This window comes from Falco punctatus (assembly GCF_963210335.1).
Source record: "Falco punctatus genome assembly, chromosome: 11".
Classification (NCBI taxonomy): domain Eukaryota; kingdom Metazoa; phylum Chordata; class Aves; order Falconiformes; family Falconidae; genus Falco; species Falco punctatus.
In genome coordinates this window covers 29,743,089-29,759,502 of record NC_137591.1, presented here as the reverse complement: position 1 = coordinate 29,759,502, position 16,414 = coordinate 29,743,089, and the positions used below count along the sequence as shown (strand labels likewise).

At 49.8% G+C, this 16,414-nt stretch overlaps 1 long non-coding RNA gene across 2 annotated transcripts in view; it reads right to left on the bottom strand.

Annotated features, from left to right (window-relative positions):
* Positions 1-16,414, bottom strand: part of LOC308071703 — a 68,732-nt gene that overhangs the window by 33,619 nt on the left and 18,699 nt on the right. For both annotated transcript variants that reach the window (XR_013931276.1, XR_013931277.1), the window contains exon 1: positions 5,279-16,414. This exon is cut by the window's right edge and continues 18,699 nt beyond it. This is a non-coding gene — a long non-coding RNA (uncharacterized lncRNA). The remainder of the gene's footprint in view (positions 1-5,278) is intronic.

The following is a 16,414-nucleotide window of genomic DNA, read 5'->3' as shown; positions in this document are numbered from 1 at the left end:
CTGTTTGGGACCAGGAGGACAGCATGAGACGGGGGCTCAGCACTCACAGGCGGTGGCCTTGGCTCCTTGGGCTGGCTCTGAGCTAATCTCTGAAGCCCTGAGGTGTGAAGTTTTCCAATCTGCGGTATTAGCTTCCTTTTAAATGCTTCGAGACCTACCAACTAAGAACGGAGAGAAAAAATTAGGATGATAATCCTCTTGCTGCTGTGCTGCTCGCACTCAAGGGGACGCCTGGCTCCATGTCACACCAATCTCCCTCCTCTGCTCCAGAGCCGCTGCTCTGCAAACACACTCCAAACCAACCCCGCCAGCTGTTTGCTCTCCTGCTGTTTCTGCCCTTGCTGGAACAACCCAATTACCCATCATGGCACTCTGCACCCTCCACCTGCAAAGCTTTGCAGCTTTTCTCTTCCTTCTTTGCCTCTACCAAATCACCAGCATTAGTTGAGGACTCCCAAACACAACACAGGCTCTCCTTGTTTGCTTTCTCTTCTCCTCCTCCCCCTCTCCCTCCCTTCTCCCATGCCCTGCCTGCCACCGGCACTGGATGTGGGATGCTTACCATAAACCACACAAAATGCATCCTCCTACAGCTAAACCTGGAGGAGAAGGAGAAATGAAGAAAACAGGAGGAAAAAGAAAAATCTTCCAATTACGGGCAATCAGCTCTACTTAATGCTCACCCACTGTGCACTGTGCCCCAGACACAAACCACTCCGGCAGGTGAGCGTGCAGGGCAGCACAGCACATACCTGCACACACCGTGCACCAGTGAGCACACAGGGTGCTTCTGAAGGTATTCCAGCCTATCTGGGCACAAATGGCCACAATCTGGGGGCCTCCTGTAGCCCTGTCAGACCAGGGACAGTGCTACACTCTGCTCCCAGGAGCTTTGCCCTGGGGCGAAGGTACTTGCTCAGAGCTGAATCCTAGCGTGGGTGATTGTCCAAGGGATGTCCATCATCCTCGTTCCCAGCCTCACCTGCCCAGGTTATCTGGCCAGTTTTTCTCCCCAGGAGGGATGCCAGCTACAGATAGCACCATGGGCTGCCTGTTGAGACAGTCGCAGATGGCGCAGCTCTTGCTGACTGAGCCGCCTTCGCCTCCACGGGAGGACATGCTTTGCTCCCAGCCAGGGAAGGCGGAGGCACCCAGCACGCTGCCGCAGTGGAGGAGGCACTCAGCCAGCCGCTAATGCTTCCTACTGTCTCGGAGCAAAGGGATGAATTAGCTTTTATTAGCTCTTGTGAAGAGCACATCACTCCTGCCCTCTCCTCCTCGCATAAGACTCATGCACGGACTCAGCTGTGCTGCAAGTGAAGCAGAACCAACTCACCTCCGTGCCAGCGGCCCCAGACTCCTGTTGGGTCTTGTATAAATCTTATAAATCTTAAACCTTAGACAAGCTGGGAGTCAGGATCTAGCAATCCTGCTAAGGGTGCTGCAGGGCTCTTGCTGCCCAAAAGTAGTTTAAAAAAGATGGATGCTTGGCTTTCATGTCTGTTTCTCTCAGGTGGCACCACACACGGCCCGAAGGAGGGCATGACCTCCACGCCAGCAAAGCCAGAGCCACTGCACAGTCCCTGCCGCTGGCACCCAAACTCGGGGCTGGTATGTGGGGGGTGGGCTGTGGCTCCAGCTAAGCGCTCCTGCCACCCGACACACTCCTGACCCCAGCACCCAGCCATCAGCACAGCTGAGGGATGGTGCTGCTCCGGAGAAGTCTCTCTGAAGCTGCTCTGGGGCTTGTTAGCGGGGTGATAAAGGGGATGAATGGCCTCAGAGAAATGCTCTGTCTCCTGCCGTGGCATTCATTATCCTTTAGCCGGGCAATTCTTCACACCAGCCAGGAGCTCTGGGCTGGCTCGTTTATTGTCCTCAGGGGCTGTTTTCCACAAGAGGCCACGCTCTGCACTGGCGCTTGTCACCCCAGGCAGCTCGAACGTGCCTGAAGCGCCCGCAGCATAGCAGCCCGCACAAGGCAGCTGGGGGCAGAGCACTTGGTCTCCCAGATAGTCCCTGAGCTCATCGCCTTCCTCCCACACAACCAGCTTGCTTTCCCAAACTCACAATTTGGTGATCTGAGCCACAACTGCCCCCCCGAGATCTGCAGGAAACAGAGCAGGGCACGTTTTCAGCCTAATTTCCTAAGTGCAAAGCATATGTAGTCCCGCTGCATCAGTCTGTCCTCTGCCCACTCCCCAGCAACTTCTGACACCGCGAACAGATTTCAACCCGATCTGACAGACAGAGGTCTTGGAGACAGTCAGAGTCTATAAATTTCATGCAAACAGACTGTCAAACAGAGGAGAGACATTATTAGCACCTTCCCAACTGTAGTGTATCATCCCTTATTAGACATCAGACAATCTGCGTGGGGGAAAGAGAGATGCTATAAATATCCCGTTAAAGGGAGATGCTCCATTCAGCACAAGCAGCTTACTAGACACCAGAGAACCCAAACCCAAGCTATGTACCCACTGCACACGGTCCTAATAGGAGAAGGTTTCAAGCCTGCTTGGCTGACAGGAGAGCCAGCCAGCCAAGATGGCACATTAGCCTTTGGGAAAGCCCTTGGAAACAGGCTGTGTGCTCTTCCCTTGCCATTCTTCCAGTGACCAAGCTGAGGTCCCACTGCGTGTCCAGCATGAATTGCCATCTCAGGCTTGCGGATGAGTTCAGACACTCCCTGACATGGAAGAGACATGCCCAGCTCCGAGGGGAAGCACTGATGGGCAGAGCAGCTCCCTCACCCCCACAACCCTCCCATTGCCTTTGCACCACACAGAGATTTCACCTTCCAGCCAGATGTTTCATCCACGGGGCTGCTGCCAGCAACCACCAGGAAGGCAGCCCAGAGTCCAGGGAGCTCACAGCAGCATCACCTAGACATCAAGCTACTCATTAGCAGGTTGACTGATAAGTGGTACTTAGTGTGATACAGCTTTCGGAGAGCAACACCACCAAGAAGCCATTTACTAGAGTTGCTGGCTGGTCTCCCTTCCTCACCTCCTTTCAGTGACCCAATTAGGAGACCCTCATTGGGCTGTTCCAGGGTGAAACCTGGAGTTTCCCTCGACAGGAACTCCCATCACTCATCACCACTCTCTGGTACTGGAACAGAATGGTGCACAGCAAGGCAGCGAAGGGGAGCGGCGCTTGCTGAGGCTGAGCCCAGCATTTCAGTGTTTTCTGACGCCGCATTCTGGGGACAGGGCAGGGTATAATCCCTGTGCTCATTTAGGATCTGCACTGACCCAGTCATTATCTGTTTACCGTGTCATTTCCAGCCTCAGGCATTCCAGAGCCCTGGAAGTAACTGAGAAGTGGGAAATAGTCTTTTTCCCTCCAGCTCATAACATGACGCTGGCTCAGCTGGCCAGACGCATTTTAGGACTTCTCTGATTCACCCGGTAAAGGTCAAGTCCCAGGAGGTGCCATCAGCCTGGTGGATCACATATCGCTCGTACCTGCGGGGCTTCAGCTCTACAAAAGAGAATTTAAACATGCACTACAGCACATCTTTTATTCCAAAAAAAGGATTTACACTTCAGGGGTGCTTGACTCCCTGCTCTGCCCCACAAAAGGAGTAATAGGGATTGAATCCAGGCTTGCGTTCATTAAAAAAAAAAAAAAAAGAAAATCCAGAAATCCAGTCACTCTATCCTAATTGTTCTGATCCAACCTTTCAGTGTTGCATTGAGCTAAAGGGCCGCACATGAAAGTATGCCAAGAGCGGCATGAAATGTTAATGTTGCAATTAAAACAATATGAATATTGCAGCACCGCTCTGCTGCTCCCCATCCACTGAACAATTCTCATTCAATGGAAGTCAAGTTACATTTCAGGAAATAATGAGGTCTGCTAATTAAGTCTGGCCTAAGACGACAGCAGTCTTAAAAGGAAAAAAAAAAAGCCAACTCAGATATCCCCAAAATGTGTACATTTGCTGCTTATTACCTGCAAAGGGAAACCATTAATTCTGCACAATGCCAAGATCACAGGTCAGTGCCATTGTCTTATTGCACACATCTAGAGGAAATTATCTTTTTAATGATAAAACACATAAGTCATGACCTGCTTTGTCCCTAGGAGCTGAGTGGGAAATGCTGGGCTGACACTTTCCATACTCTGAATGCAGAAAGCAGGTACCTGACAGCAAATGCCAAATCCAGGCTGTGCGAGTGAGAGGCAGGCAGGGGCTTCAGAGGGCTGAAGGCAGCAGATTGCCTTCAGCTGACACAAGACGGATCCCAGCCTGTACACAGGGAAGGGGTTTTTCCTCCCCAGCCACCCAGACAACTGAGTGGCAGTGACACCGGGTGCTCAAGCTGGTGGAAGCCACGGGGAAAGAGACCACCAGGTCAGTCCTGGGAGGCAAAGACTGTCACTACATGTTTTAACTCTAACAAAAGGCAACAGAGAAGACCCCCTCCTTGCCCCTTGCATCCATCAGCTGCTGTCCCAAGACAGCATGTGTTGCAGTAACAGGACAAAGCGACAGCCTAGAAAACCAGAAACATCAGGTCCAAGAGGCCCCAAAGGAAATCTGTATCAACGTACCACACCCGCAGCTTCCCCACCTTCTTGTCTTTCATCATCTTCCCAGATTTATTTATCCATGGCAGTAGGTGGGGCTGCCAGCATGTCTCCTGTGCTGTCCCCTGCCCAGATAACCGCAGAGGGAGGCTGGGGCAAGGAGGGCCCGGCACCATGCATATTTCAGGGGAACAGCAGAAGGCTGGGAACAGGCCCACCATGTCCTCCTACTGATTTGGCTGCTTTTTCTATTTCAGAATTTCAGGAGCATACAAGACCTACCCACCCTCCAGGCCTGAATTTTGCCATTAGACCCAATGTGACCCACCAGCGTGGAGTTGTCTAGGGGCCACAGAGCAGCTTGTGGTGTAAAGAGCAGGCTATGGCAGCCCAAACCTCTCCTGCCACTGGAGCAACACCCCTCCCTAACCTAAGTCCCAATTCTCCAGAAGAAAATTTATCCAGTGGAGGGGTAAGGGAGGGCACTGGAGTCCTGGTTCATTTCTTGACCCCTGCTGACATGCTGAACTTCAGCCTGTCTTTATTACAGACGACTTTCCTGGTAAGCTCCAAACAGAGACTGAGCCCCACTGACCAGACTTGGAAATGCAAAAAGGCAAACGAGGAGGAGCTCAAACCATCAGGAAGGAAGCACTTCATTTGAAAGAGGAGAAAAATCTAGGTGAAAAGATCAGAAAGGACCTTTCAAATCCTAGATTGTCCTAAGGGACTCAGATACCTTTTCTATCCATCTGCGGCCTCCTGGAGATGGACGTAAAATAAACCTAGTTGGTCACCAAGGTCCACCCAGGAAGATGTCCCCACCACCAGCAGCTCCCTGTTCCGTGGGTGAGTAGGTGGGCTCCCTCCTCCAGCCCGCTTCTCGCTGTATTTCCAGACGAACCCACACTTGCTGCTACCAAGTGTCTGTTCTGCAATAAAGAGCAATAAACATGCCAGAGTAATTAATGTCTTAACAACTTATTACAATCCTCAGATAATTAATCACAAAAGCTAAACATGCTGTCTCACCCTCCTAATGTGTTAATGCTCTAATTATTATGCCTCAATTAAGGGAAAGTCAGCGCTCCTTGCTTAGAAGTGCATGTTTAATAAGGGTGCTTGAATGCAGGCAAGTTGAAGTGGGAACGGAGGGTGACGGGGGTTAAGGAAGAGGACACCATTTTTAATGAGGTTTCATGGGTGGCTCAAGGCAAGGAATTGACAGCCCCTGTCTGGGATCTCACACCCGACTGCACGTGGAACTGGGGGCCATCTGCGGTGGCTCTGTGCTCTGCTTCCCGCCGGGCTATTTATAGGAGAAGCAGCACGTGGGGCACAGAGAAGGCAGGAACTGGAGATGAGCAGTTACGCTGTGGATCTGCCCGGCGCCAGGCAGCTCACAGAGCAGTCAGCAACAGCAGTAGGTAGGCTCCTCTATCCGGCCCCCTTCTTGCTCTATTTCCAAACCCACAGGCACTTGCCACCGCTCCTGTCCCACGTGAAGCATCCCCGTTGCCCAAGCCTCTCCAGCACAGTCCTGTTTCCATGGGGCACGTTGCCTCCAAAATCAAGCTAGCTCTCTGGGCCAGCCATGAAGACGATAAGCCTTGAAACCCAGGATTACTCTTGGGATGTGGCAGGTCAGCTCATCTGATTTCAGTCATTGCCTGGTGGTTTTCCACAACTCCTTGTCGTATGAAGGAAAAGAAAGCCCTGTTTCCAAGAGCACACCATTAAAACATTCTTGTTTTATAGACAGGGAAACCAAAGGTCAAAGGAGAGATTCTGCAGGGGACTATGTGGTGGTTACTACTGAATCGGCCTTTCTGCTGCCTGGCCCTGAACCTTGCTGGACGTTGGGAAACCTCAGAAAGAGGTTCTTGGTGTTGAGGAGCTTGAGCAGACTACAACGATGAACGTTATAGGGGGACTTGGACCTCTCGCTGTGCGACAGCAGGAGGTCCCTGCTGCACTCGAGAGACACAGCTCTGCACCCATATGACCCTCGTTCTTCAGGAAGACTTTGTACAAAGTATAGTCAAGGCAAAGACGGCATCACCTCCATCCCAGTCTGCAGAAGTGATGTCTCTAGAGAGCAAAGGACTCCAGACATAGGACTCTGTGAGGGAGTGAAGCAATGCAGTGCAATGAGGCAGGCATGGGAAGCTGGGACCAGGATGGCCAGGCTCCAGATCTTGGTATCATACAAGAAGCTGCAACAGAAGAATGGCTGGAGCCCAAGACTCCCAAACAAAGCCTATAAAAATTTTCTTTTTCAAATAAAAAGCTTTTGAAACAACTCCCCCACTCAAGTGGGTCTTCAAACACAAGAAAGCTCTCCCTGAACCAGCGTGGTTTCTGTTCCATCTAAGCTTTTTTAAATTTCTCAGACAAATTAATCACCAGAAGCACTTGCAGCCTAGGTTTGACTGGCAAACGATTGCATTTCCTCAAGAAATAACACACTGTGTAGGTTTGGATGGTTCCCTCTGAGGAGCAAGGCGGAGGGAATAAGAAACAAAACAAAACAAAGCAACCCGGAGGGGACATGAGTTTTAAAACCCATGAACAGTTTCAGTTTTCAAATAATCAAAATGAAAAAATATTTCACATAGTCACTTCCACAAAAATAATTCTGTCACCTTGATTCTTTGGTGATGCCTCACAAAAAACAAAAGCAATCTCTCCATCTCTGCCCACTTCACCTACAGCACCTCTGAGACAGCAACCTGCCAGCTGAGTGGAGAAAAGGGCTGATGTCTCCCCATGGAGACAGCCTGCGGATTCCCCCAGGGACGAGGGTTCCAAAAGAAGACTTGTGTGTTGGGCCTCTCTCCACGCTGCCTTCCATTCCAGCATTAGTCTTGACCTGCCCAGACTTTTCTTCATCTCTTTGATGAGGAAGACTTCAGACATCCAGCCCTAGTTCCCTGCACTTGGCTGGAGGTACCACAGACCTTTACCTCAGCAGCTTCGTTTTGCGAGTTGCTGCCCTGGGAATCCACCAGCACTGAACCCATCCTGCAAAACCTGACCATCCAGGTCAGGGCCATCAAAACCACTGACATCTGAGCAAACACAGCCTCACTAGGGAGATACAAGGTATATGATGCCTCTTGAGGAACCAGAGGATCTTTCTGCTGCTGTTTACACTGACAGGAGTTTTCTATAGCTGTTGGCATTGACATTGCTCCTCTGTGCTGAAGATGGCTGTGCTCAGAGATGAGGCTGTTGCCTTCTTTCTTTTCAATCATACTATCCAGGTCTCTCAGGCACTGCAAGAAAGCAGCTAACTGCTTTTGGACCTCTCCCTTCTTGCCACCACCATCAAATCAGTGGTCACTTGAAAATATGAGCCATTACTTCAATTCCAGGGCTAGAAATTTTGGTTTGGTTATACTAGGTTTGACCTATTCAAAAGCATCAAATCAGATGACTATCTGGTGCTAGGAGGTTTGGAGAAGTTGACTGGCTTATGTTAGTATGTGTGGGGTTGGAAAAAGCCATTTATTTAGAAAACTGCAGTAACACACAGCTCCTGCGCCAAGGTATTTTCCCTGGGATGCTCCGGGTCCCATTCAGCCCGTACCCACCACCAGGATGAGGCAAGGCAACAAACCTGAGCCTTCCTCCCAGTACAGAGGACCGATGTCCCCAGTAACCCTCACTCTGCCCAGCCTGAGCACGCTCCCATTCACACCGGGGCAGATGAAACGGAGAGGGGAATCAGCGTGCCCCTTTGCACCTTTCCCTGCTGACCTCAGGATCAGCTCCTTGGCGCGAGTCACCGCCCAGGGGATGCTCCCAGAGATCCTCACACAAAACACCGGCAGCCAGCAGCCGCACGCGGGCACGTTCCCAGGGGCCAGGAGCAGGGCTTGAACGCTGAGGGCAGCCTCCGGAGGAGAGCAGGTAACCATTACATGAATAGATACAAAACGTAATGACCATCACACAAAACGGCATCGCTGCTTCCCCGAAAAAGACTGGACCACGAAGCTGGTGCCACCAGAGCCCAGACGTCCCCAACCCTACCTCACAGCCCCCTCCAACAAAAGCTTTCTGAGCTCGGCTTTCCCACTCCCTCCGCCTGCTGCCTTTAAGATGGCGTGCAGCACGACAGCTGGGAAACCCAATCTGGTCCAAATTTTGTTACAACCCTGCTGGCTTTTATTCTTGTTTACCAGCATTAATTTTAATGGCTTCCCCTACATTAACTTTGTCCTGAACCGGTCGGAGGAAAATTCCTGCTCACTTGCCTTCTGCAGAACAGCCTGGGTAATTTTCCCTTGTCACATAACGGCCCACCTGGGCTCCTCAGGAATGACAGCCACACTGTGTACTTTGTTGAGGGCAATAAACTTCCCAAAGCTGGGGGAGGAGGATTTACATATCCCTGAACACACTGTCCTTTCTTTGTTCAGTTTGGGTCTTGGTTTGCGCTGATCCAGCAGGTGGAAATTTCTTCCTCCTGTTCAGCTCCGAAGGGAACTACCGAGCCTGCGCCAAGGAAACGTAACGATTCCAGGCAAAGCGGCAACCCCATGTCTGAGCAGCTTTGGGCTGGGTTCATCACTGGACATCTGAGCCTCATTTTCCCCCGGAATCATTCAAAATGCCTGTACAACAGGTCCTGAAAGAAATAACAGTGCCAGAATACACAGGGAGAATGTTTCGGAGAGGTGGGGAGCAGGAAGAGAGAACACCTTGGCCTCCACGCCAGCCCTCTGCTCTGCGATGCACACCGCATCCCTTGCCGGGAGCTGAGCATCGCCCAGCAGGCAGTGGCCCCACTTGTGCTGTCTCACGTGTCCCGCACACCTTCCTTCGCAGCAGGGAGCAGAGGTGGGGATGATGCAATGCCTGAGCTTTCCCTCTCCTGTCCACTCTCCCTCTTCTCACCTCCAGCTCCTTCCGGCCACCATCTCGGCTTCTTTCAGGAGACATCACAGCTCCATCCAGGCTGGGCTCTGCAGGAGAAATAAAGATTGTCCTTTCCGTTGCTCGCCAGATGCTGTGACCTGTGATCCCTCTCCTTTCTCCAGCTCACAGGAAAGTGTGATGGCTCAGGCCAATGGGAAGGAAGAGAAACACTCAGGATTCTTTCAGCGCCTTTCTCTCCCATTAAAAAAACAGGGCAACAGCTCTTCCCACCAAAGAAATTGCAAGGGTTTGATTCAGGCACGTTTCCAAAGTTTTCTGTCCCTGACAGCATAAAAAAGGAATATGGTTACACCAAGGGAAGCTATTTGATGTATCACATGATGCCCATACTTTAAACATACAGATGTTCCTTCCATGCTCCAAGGGGCGATTTGGAAGACAGAGGACTCAAAAAATCCCACTATATCCAACCACAAGCACCTGGGCTGCTGTAGCGAGAGTGTTGCCATGGAAAGATGAGGAAGGCAGCAGTGAGATGGCTGGAGTATTCCTTCTAATTAACATGAAGAATTTTGACTGCTCTGCTGTGTTTTCTGCAAGAGCCTAGCAACCACCACAAAAAGTGTTATTCACACATCTGAGAAGTGTTTAGCAGGGTCACATGTGTAGTAAGCGATGTGAGGAGCGAGGGATACCTCTCCAGACAAGGCCCCTTGAGCTTGGGCACACTGCACGTATGCAGCTTGGACATCTCCACTCCTGCTCCAGGAGGCTCACACACTGGGTGCAGGCAGCCATCGGACACACGGGACACCACAGTGATACCACAGGGCGAGGGAGGGGGTGACATGCAGGAGACGGAGCCACTGCTGCAGGGAGAAGACCTGAAGTAGGAACTAGATGCCCTACCTTCATGGGACAGAACAGGGCAGCTTGTCATCGCGCAGTTCAGAGGTCCTGGCTGGAGAATCCCCACCACCCACAGTCTCCTCTATGTAGAAACAAGCTTGTCAGCCTGCTGTGAGGGTTCATTTCAAATGTACTGTTTCCACCAAGACTCCTGCTACCCTGCCCTAATAAAACAGAAGAAACAAGACCTTCAAGATACCTTGCAACACCTCTACTAGGCACTAAAGAGTTAGTCAGAGCATCCTAACTTCTTCCACCCGCTGAAGTAAAGAAAAGGCAGATACTCCACATGTGCCAGTCTAGCCTCTTGCACAAAAGGGGCACTACAAACTGACAAAGAACAGCTTCTGCCCATTCATTAAGTTCTTGGCATTAACTGATTTCTCTCCAACCAAGCCATAAAACCCAAAGCTGCATGCAGGCAGCATCCTAAAATATCCTTGTAAATCTCAGCCACCACATTCATTAATTACAACCCAGTGATAGTTCAGGCCATTAGTTCTGGATGGTAACTTCATTTATTCCCACGTTAATGCTTGATGTCAGTGGTTATCTCATTACCACTCTATTACTTACCTACTTAATCCATCATTGCAACCCAAGCCAGAAGGGAGGAGCAGAGTTTGCCCTGCGTCTGTAGGAAGACAATGCATCAAGTGTAGAGCACCTAGGAATCACAAACAAAACACTTCTCTAATCTGCAGCTGAGGTTATATCTATTAAGAGGAGGAAATGACACAGATGAGTGCTGTTAGGAACACAAACACATTCCAACATTGAAAAATTGTCGATATGGAGGATTAAGTTTCCTATTAAATCAGAACCAAAAGCTTTTGCAAGAATGGAAACACATATTATCAGTCACAGAAAAAAAATTACCTGCCCTCCTCCTCATTGGACTCTCCTTCTTCCAAACCCCAGGCCAGATTTGAACAGCTTCTGCCTCTTGCGTGCTAAACAGTTTGAAAAGGAGACGGGTCAGAGTATGGGCACTGGGAGCTGCTCCCAGCTGAATGCTCCAGAAAACGTGCAGGCAGCATTGCAGATACCACTAGCCCTTAGCACTGGTGAAAATACACCTGAAGCCATGTAAAGGTACAATAGTTATTGGCATTTCAATGCACACCCAGCTGGAGTTCCTCTTCTTTGGTGAGCAGGTGCTTCCAAACACGTGCTGTAGTGCACCTGCCGCCCTCCTGCCTGTCCCAGGACTTAACTGCACGTGCTGATCCAGCCTCATGGGTCTGATCAGGGTGTTTCAGCACAGCAAGACCAACAGCTTCCCCTGTCTCATTCCCTCCTTCTTCCACCAAACAGTGTGGCTGGAGACAGAGTTTCATCCTTCCCCTGCTTAAATGAGAAAAAGGGAAGCTGTTTTTATGTTGTCAGGCTGTGAAACCAAGATGTGAGCTAGGGAAAGCCTTCCAAGGAACACTTCCCTTGCAGTAAGGCCGGTTCTCGTAAGAGCAAGGAAAGCACCTCTGCTCTGCCCATATACGAGTCCCACACTATAGGGCAGGTGACTGTGTTTTCCTGCTTCTAAGTGACATGATATGGAAGGACTGGAATCCTCTAATGTGGAAGAAGCTGATGCCACAAAAGCAAGGCAGAGAAAGAAGACACAGCCCCAAGGTGATGTCAGGAGTAAAATATCAATATTTTCCTCTGTGATCAGTAAACCCCCAGCTAACACGACTGTGCTGGCAAAAGTGGACTCTAAACGGTGCTGTGCCGGAGCAACTGACAGGGCAAGCCTGCAAGATGCCACAAACAGATGTAATTAAAATACCTTTTCTGCCCTGCTCTCCATCCCCTCAGCAATGAAATCCATTATAAAGCGTGGAAAGAAAATTATTTAAAATGTCCCTGAAGCTAAGTTGTTGACACCAGTGTAGACAGATGGATTTTGATACACCCTTGATTAAACAGCTTTCTGCAGAAGCCAAAGAGGGCAGGAAAGGAGCTGGGTGATGAGCCAGAGAACCACCCTAGAAACGGTAGCTGTTGCACAGAAAAAGCAAGTGCTGTTGCAGGGGAAAGCTGCCCCGACAACCAGCCAGAGCCTAAAACAGCCTCATCCCCCTGGGAAGCAGGCTGCAACCCTCTGCTTCAGTGCCAGGCTCCTGTTCCTGAGCTCTCTGCTCCGAGTCAGGCCAGCAATACCACACACATCGCTGCTTCCAGCCTCCGATGAAAGGCTGCAGTGAAAGCAAGCAACAGAAAGTCTCACACAGTGCTCAGCCTGTAGCAGGGCCAGCAATACTTCCATTTCCCATGGAGTTACACATCACGGAGGGATTCTCCAGGGTGCAGTAGGATACCGGCTCCAAGCAGTTTTCCCCACAGGCATTCACAACATCTCTTTCTTCCTTGCTCTCTCACACACAGATGCTCTTGGACTGATAAGGATTGAACTCCCTTGGCAGAGAGGGGCAAAGATGAAGTCTTCTCCCTGGCCCTCTATTTATATCAAGCTGGTAGGAACTCGTTATCTTTAAAATCTTTGGCACGTACAGCTGCAATCAGCCATCAGGCCGGAAAGTTATTAGGGGTGGGCAAGAAAGGAGCCAAAACCACATTAAAGCTGTTTTCTCAGGGAAGCAAACGAAAGGCAAGAAGGAAGGGTGTTACAGCTGGGTGTGGGCATCTGACCTGTCCACCTCTTAGAGACCTCAGAGAGGAAACCCAGGGAGGACAGAGGGTCAAAGATAGTTGCAGAGCTCAAAGCATGGACTGGAGATACCTACAGCACCCAGAGCTGAGGTTCAACATCGTGAGTGCGCGCACACAGGCTCTGCAACCCTGGGTGCCGCAGGCATAGGGGGTCATGGAGCAACTCAAACTAGTGACCACTGCTTACCAGTCCTGTGCCAGTGTAACTCTGGCCCGCTCTGGTGGCCAAGAGCTCTGCAGTTGTTGTTAGACAGTAGAAAAGGCTCGCAGGCATGTCCCACAAGAAAAGGGGCTTTCCCGTCAAATATTCCTCAGGCTTTAGGTACAAAGGTATTTGATAGAAGATTCCACATGATGAAAGAATTACAAGGCAGAAAGTATAAGATACTCAGTATCACCAGCTCCTGCAGGTAGTCAAGCCCCTGTTTTTGCACAATATTAATCTCTTATTCCTACCTATTTCAGGTGGTTCAAACAGAAGCTTCACATGTTTAATTCCCCCTGCTCTCTCCCATGGCCTGAAAGAAATTGAGGCAAGCAGCAACAATCCCATATCTAGCATCCACTTTATTATTTTTCTAGGACTTGGCTGCGAGTGCCCTGTGTAAACCTGACACTTGGGAACCCTCAGCTGCTTGTTTTTCTACGCACTTTGAGACTGAGGTGGCTTTTGGTCCCTGTTCTGCTCAACGCAATGCTCAGAGCCCTGCTTCGTAACCACAGTATCACTGATCTTCAGATCTGCAAATAACTGAGAGGCAGCTGAGCTCCCTTCCGAGTCATCAGAAATTCAGCCCCATGCTAACAAATGAACAGCCCAGCCAGCCACAGAGAGCACTGCATCCCCACCTTTCCTGCAGCGGTTTAGTCTGGGCAAGTGTAATCGTGTCTCCAACAAGCAAGCAGGTGTTTTAAAAGTTCACCAATGCATTTCAATTAACCATGTTTTTAAACACTCTTCACACCCAGTCCAAGTGAAAATACAACTGCATCTCAGACAGAGAATGGGGTGCCCTTCCACAGGGTATCACAGCTGCTTGTAGCCCCCATTTTTGTACCTGGGAAAGGACTGAGGTGGGGGAAGCACCTTTATCTTAAGGCTGTTTAAGCAAAGTCTCACATCTTTTAAAATAGGGCAAGAAGGTCACATTTACTGCTTAGCAACTTTTTTCTCTCCCAAAAAGTCACCACCCCAAACTTGCCATGGCCATGACGTGTATGTGGGCACCCACGCACAGAGAGGAAGGAGCAGCTGGTCCCTGCCTTAGTCTCTGATAGTCCGTTCAGAAGCTGACAGTTGAGCATTTTATTCCCCTGCAGATAAAACACATCAGTTGAGCACACCCAGGGAAGTAGCAGGACCAGAGCAAATTCCCAGAAAAAGCCTTGGCAGCGTTCCCCCCGCTCTGCGGCTGCGAGTGAGATGGAGTAACGGAGCACGACACATGGAGCAACAGAAGCTGAACAATGCACGTGTTACTGCAAGGAAAATTAACAATATTAGGGGGGAGGGGGAAAGGGAAAGCTCTTGCTAGCAAATACTTATTAAAACACAATCTTATCCTCATCTGACCCTAATTCCGAGTAAAGAAAGCTGGACAGGCTGCTGGTGCATTCAGGCGATATCGCTGACCATTCATGTATATAATTGCCCAGGAGGTCCCACAACCACCCCCTTGCCTTTCCTCTGGCATCTTAAGATGCATCAGTTTAAGCCACCGGTATTTTTAAGTCCGTTCAGTCTCACTCTCCAGGCTTCCAGAGTCCTCTCACATAGTCAAAGCATCTCCCAGTCACCCCAGGAGACTCCCAGACCAGCTAGCTCACCATGCATCTTGTTCAGCGTTGCCTGTCTTGGATACAAAAGGACACGCTGGTCACGAGCCCTGCAGTCCCCACAGATCTCCTTCCACATGTCTCCAACGGGGAACAGCAAGGGGTGTACTTCCCATCCAAGGCAGCCCACTGAGCAAGCCAGTGTGCTCCACAAAGAGGAGAGAGACATCTGCTGCCCTCAGAAGGGTTTGGGGGTCTACCTACCCTACCAGCAGCTACACAGATACTTCAAAGCAGCACAGGGAAGACCAGATTTCACCCAGTTTAGGGACCACATGTGTATGGAATCTTGGGAAAGCTAGACAAGTGCCGAGTGGTTTGACAGACTCCTGGAAAAGGCCACCACTGCTGACCACCCAGCAAGCAAAGGGCTTGCTGCAGTGTCCCGAGCAGTCGTCGGCCATAAAGTCTAATCACATGGCATAATAGTATTCCTTAAATATGCTTTATATTTAAAAAAGAATGAAGAACCAAGGGGAAAACATACTGTGATGGAAGGGGAGAGCTGAAGTTCAACCACTCTAAGAAACCCTAAAGACAAACGCACATCTCACATCTTGAAATCCGTAAGAGTTGATTTTCTGTTCCTCAGCTTCAATCGCCTCTTTGCTAGTGAGATTTGGCACTAGCCCAGGCCTCCTGAGGAAGCAGAGACAAGGATTTTCCAAAGGATTTGTCACCCACATCTCCTCCCGCAATACTTCCTTGGGGATTTTCTAATGAGCAAGGCCCTCCCTTGAAAAAAAAAAAATAAATTGCTTTTAAAAGACAAGGCCACAGCCACAAGAAACTCGACAGCAATATTTCTGCCTGAGCCGTAGCTCCAAGCCCAGTGCTCACCTGCAAGCCCTGCTGCCCTCCACCTGTTTAAGGAGGATGTTTTCATTATTGTTCAATTTGCAATGAGTTTAGCTTCGTGTCCTTCATTGGATTATTTTTATATTTAATGTCCTCTCCTCTTCTTTTTATAGACTGGTAATCTGAGTCCCTTGGTAAGGCTGAGTAATCTTGATCAGATTTTAATCAAAGCCAGCCAGATCCTCAGCTGCCAGTATTGATGCACCTGCCTTTAAATATTTGAACGATACCAGTTTACCCCGGTGAGGTACGGGCCCCATCCGTCCAGAAAATTTAAATTCCTTCCTATGCATCAAGCTAAAACAACAAGACAGAAGCAGCAACCTGCTGCGAAGAGGTTTTAGTTTATAAAACCAATACGCAGGATTTCAGAACTAAATGAAAATCTGAGATAATCCCTCCCCAAATCCAGCCTGGGAAAAGCACTCCGGACAGATCAGTATCAAGTAAGTTCTTAAAACACACTTTTTCCTCCTGTGAAAGCTACCATCCAGTCAGAGTCGAAGGGAAATTACCCACAGTGCCTCACTCCTTGACATGACCCAGATAATTCATGTTTTCCACCCATAGAAAACGCCTATTTTACCTGCGCAGGCTTCTTCAGGAGGGACCTGCTTCTGCTTTGTTCAGCAATGACCCTTGTGTCACCGGCAAAGCCCAGCATCCAAAATCAGCATATTAGTGGGAAAATAATGAGATTTCTGAAACACAA